Here is a 5,176-nt window from a genome sequence, read left to right on the forward strand (position 1 = left end):
AAACAAAAGAGTAAATCCTAACAAAGAATTCAAGGCAAGTAGAGCTTGCAATCTTTTTGAAGGGAGTGCTCATACTGATGAAATTATAGATCATTTCCAGTATCATTTTCAATTTTATTCTAGTTGTAAAGTAACTATTAAAAAAAAAAGGAGGGGTAGCTAGATGGCGTAGTGGATAGAGCACTGGCCCTGGAGTCAGGAGAACCTGAGTTCAAATCCGGCCTCTGACACCCAATAATTACCCAGTGGTGTGACCCTGGGCAAGTCACTTAACCCCACTGTCTTGCAAGGACAAAAAAAAAAAAGGAAAGAGACCTAGGAAGTTAATTTAGCTTTCGAAAGTATTACTCCTAAGGCTACTTTCCTATATCGAAAGAGTAATTTTAATCTTCTAAAGGCCTGAGAATGGGGTTAATCAGAAGACAATTATCATCATTATTATTTTACCTAGCACTTACTGAGTTTCTAAACTAACTGCTCAATATCAGACTTGAACTTCAATGCAAAAATTTGAGAACAGCGTTGGGTAATAGTTAAATATACTTAATGCTTAAACTCACAAGATTCCCAAAGATAAATAGATATTTTGGGGTAAAGTAAAGGATAATTTAATATACTTAACCATATTTCAACAGAAAACTATCTTTCTGATGAAACAAGAATGTTACCAAATCCACTTTTAATTGTTCATGTCTTAGAGGCAAATTTTCAAACAATGACTAAAAAGCACTTGGTTTGCTCTTTAATTAGATTTAAAAAATTATACTAAGTTGAATCTTGAAATTTTTTAGCTCCTTCTCTTGCTAATCTATCAGCTTCTTCATTGCCTGGAAACCCTGAATGACCAGGAACGTGCATCCATTCAATGTCTATGCCTTGAATAAGTTTATCGAGTTTAATGAAGTCTTCTTTGTTAATCACATCTTTTCCTGTGCTTGTTTTCCAGCCATTTTTCTTCCAGTCTTTAACCCAATTCGTTATACCATTTATAGTAAACATACTATCTGCTTACTGAAGTTTTGATTCTTGGCTTGTTCAGTTGCTTTACAGGCAGCATGTATTTCTGCTCTAAGTCTTTCACCTACATTTAAGGGATGGCCTGGTCCCCAATAAACACCAATGCCTGCTCTTGCTTTCTTCTTCCCATTACTGGAGCAGCAGCCATCTGTGTAAACCACGGTTGCATCTCCCATATAAGAAAATTTATCTTTGCTAAGTAAAGGTTCAGAATCTTGTTTTGCAATTTTTTTGCAAGGCTCATCTTCATCTGATGATTCACAGGGTCTCTTATTTGGTTTCACTTTGGGGTCCTCTGTGTTGCATTTCTTTGTTGTAGGTTCAGGGCTTGAAGTATTTCTGACAAAGGCCCAAGCCTCATCCTCAGTAGCAAACTTCTTGAACCGAGCAGCAGGAAATTGGTTCACTTGTGCTTGGCATTCACCCAGGTGGGGAATACGCCGGTCTTGCGACCCCTCATGAGGCGTAGAACGTGGCGGTGCTCAGGCACCGGGCACAGCCGCAGCCGAGGACACCCGTGGTGACTCTGGGGAGTGCTGCCCAGAGCCTCACCATGGCCCGCTCCTGGGCATAGTGGGCACGGGGAGGAGGCCAGTGGCCGGCGGGCCCGGGTAGCCGAGGACGCGGGCGGGAGCTTCAGCCCCTGGCGGCCTCCGTCTTGTCCTTCATTTTCGAAGAAGACTACAACATCAGGGAGGTGATGCTATAACAAGCATGTGAATTGGATTTGAGTGAGGAGGATGTTGTGCTATCACCAGCATCACTTTCTCCTCCAGGGCCATCTGGGTCCAGTGGCCAGATAAAATGCAGGACAACTAGAGATGACCCTGGATGTGGGGAAATAAGGGTTAAGTGACTTGTCACAGTCACATGGCTGCTAAGTGGCAAGTGTCTGAGGCTGCATTCAAACTCCCATACTCCTGAATCCAAGGCCAGTGCCCTATCCACAGCACCACTTAGCTGCCCTGCAAAGGCTCAAGGGACTTCACAGATAAAGATATCTTAGAGCATCACTGCAACTATTCCCCCCAAAAGCAAATTATTATTGTTGTTTTTATTAGTTGAAAACAATATACCCTATTAAATATTAAACAATATTCAAATATCTATTTTTATCAATCTTTTAACAGCTCAATTTGTAATCTAGTAGTATCCAGTTTAAAAGAGAAGTTTATTTGTCTAACAGTATTTCTGATACAGTGATTTATTAAAATTTACAATATAAGAAAAATTTTTAGAAAGTTATAATAATGCCTACAATATCATGTATTTAAAATATTAAACAAGACTTACCAATCAATGTCAGTTCAGTGTAATAGATTATGAAATTATTTTATATAAAACTGTTCATTTTATCACCTTTGGCATTTTCTATTAATCACATCTAAAACCCAGTAAAGATGTTATCAAGTATTTACATTTGAAAAAAATCTGAGGGACATCTCCTCACAGATTGATTTTTTTTTATTATGCAAAAGAGACCAGTTTGCTTCATTTCTTTCTTCCCTGCCTTAATCAGATAAATGGGTATTACCTCAGGGAAACTGAGACTTGTTAGAAAGTTAAAAAGGCTTAAAAAGGTGCGGGTTTCCCTCTGCACCCAGAATCATCTTGAATCATCCTGATCAACATCTGGCCACTGGACCTAGCTGACTCTGGAGGAGAAAGTGAGACTGGTGACTTAGCCCTCATTCAAATTCGTTTTACTTGCTTGTCATGGCATCATCTGATGTCATGATCTTCTTCAAGAAGGAAGGACAAACAACAACATGGAACAACTAATTAAAGAAATACTAATTGTCAGCATTTATATAGTACTTATCATATGCCAGGCACCATGTTAAGCACTCCACAATCATATCATTTGATGGGCACCATTATTATTTTCCTCTTTCCAGATCAGAAAACTGAGGTTAACAGAGATAAGATAATTTGCTTAAGATGACACAGCTAATAAATCTGAGATATCTGAGTTTCCCTGCATTTTTCTAGCAGTTTTTTTTGTATTTGATGCCATAATTAATAGAACACATTTCATCACAATATAATTTAGTTACAAGGCAAATCTCAACCAAATCAAATCTGGATTTGAAACCACAAAATCAAAGTCTCAGTTTTCCAGGGTTATGTTTTAAAATTTAGAGTTAACAGTTGGCTCTTTTCAAAGGTTTGTGGAAGCACCTTTTCATAAACAATACCCAAATAGCCAAATCAATTCTTTTCATGTTCATAATATAGTCCTACCCACTCTTTTTCAAGGCTTTTCAATTTTGAACCTGGGAACAAGAAGAGGAGAGACTCTAGATGGTAGCCTTGAATTCTTATCCCCTGCTTTGCAATTCAGGATATCCTAAAGATTGGGGAATATGTCCCAAACCATCTAAACTATTTATCTTTATTCCATAGAATTCCTCTTAATAATATAGTGTGAAATTTTACACTACAACATTTAATTTCAATTCTGTTGCCTTTTTGGCAGTTCTCAAGAGCTTACAAATATGTGGTTTCTTTCTAATATTTTTTGGTTACTTTGCTTCTAATCTAACTAAACAATTCTATTTATTATATGAGGCTTTGAAAATTTACTTCTGCCCTCCCAAACATTCCCAGTTCCTGGTCACCTCTCTCCCTTCCTGTCATTGTGAATATCTATCCAGTTCAAGGCAGTCTCTCTCTCCTTCTGGGGAGACTTTCCATTGCTTAATTAAATTTTGCTTTTAAAGTTACTCCCTGATTTAAGCAAGTTTTTTTTTCTTTTATCATGGTCAAAAGATTAATAAAAGGTGGCTATTAAGTTCTGATAAATTTAAAAATGCAAACTATATACCTATTTTTTTCTTCACTCGTATTACTTTAAAACTAGTAGCCTTCATTATACTTAAAAAATAGGTCTATCAATCTTCAGTATTATTTATCTCTAAAACTTTCACATCTCTAAAACTTTTCACAAAACTTTTTGCTTAAAGCAAATTCTACAGTGGTACCCAGAAACCCATTAAAACATTTCAGCATATGTTAAGTTTCTTCTAAGTGACTTATCAGGTTGGATAAAGAGAAGGTGATGAGATCCTGGTATTCCCCAAATCTCAGGAGTTCTCCCCTGATATCTTAAAATAAGTAATCATCATTAATGATTAATCTCCAATCTTCTTAATTTCTAAACCTTCAAAATCAGTTACTAAGATTTTTTTTATCCATTTCTATAATTTGGAATCTCTAATTCATTTGTAATGCCATAAATTCCAACAAACCAGGAAAAAGTTTTCATTTTTTTCGATTATCTGACATTGTCTCTATAATCTCAATATGTCTGAGGCTGAAATGACACAGAGAAAATATCTTGAAGGATTCTTTTTTTTTCTTTTTAACCTAATCTCCTGATGAAAGTCAAAAGTAGGAGAACGACACTGTCTGGGCTGCCTCTTTGCCATCTAATCCTAGCATCCAGGTTAATGAATTTATTATGCTTACTCAAGTATGCTGTCTTGCTAAAGGACAAAGTACAACCAAAGTCATGCTATGACTTCATAGTCTGCCATGCTCTAAGGGTGTTGTGGTTAGAAAGGGGATTTTGACATCTGCTGGCAAGATCACTGTTAATACTGATTTATCTTCTCTGCAATTTTTCTCTCTTTTATTTTTTTTAAGTTTTTGCTAGTCAATGGGGTTTTGTTAGGCAATGTGTGCCCAAGGCCACACAGCTAGGTAATTTTAAGTGTCTGAGCCTGGATTTGAACTCAGGTACTCCTGACTCCAGGGCTGGTGCTTTATCCACTGCACCACCTAGCTGTCCCCTCTGCAATTTCTAAACTCACTTGCCATCGTTCATTGTCTTGCCTACATCAATGGAATATTTCAAAAGGAAATAGCCATGTTGTTGCTGTGACTAAATTGGCTTCTCTAGAAGACCCTGTACATATATTTCATCTTTTCTCTTTGCCTCCTGATGACCTTATTGTGATGTGGAGATAAAAAAAAATAGAAACAACAGTATAAAATAAGATGGGTCTCTGGGGTCTAGGTGACCCAGAAGATAAGCTATTCCTCCCCTGGAGTTTCTATCACCAAGTATGTGTTTTTTTTTTTATCATGGGTGGAGGGGGTGGTCATGTTGGCATACAGGGAATAAAAGATAAATTAAGAAGTTTTGGTTTGCCCC

The 5,176-nt window shown here is 37.1% G+C and overlaps 1 pseudogene; it reads right to left on the reverse strand.

Moving 5' to 3' along the window:
• Positions 1-765: 765 nt before the first annotated feature.
• Positions 766-1,572, reverse strand: LOC141488853 (ribonuclease H1 pseudogene; annotated as a pseudogene).
• Between the last annotated feature and the right edge of the window lie 3,604 nt (positions 1,573-5,176).

This window comes from Macrotis lagotis, chromosome 1 (assembly GCF_037893015.1).
Source record: "Macrotis lagotis isolate mMagLag1 chromosome 1, bilby.v1.9.chrom.fasta, whole genome shotgun sequence".
NCBI lineage: Eukaryota > Metazoa > Chordata > Mammalia > Peramelemorphia > Peramelidae > Macrotis > Macrotis lagotis.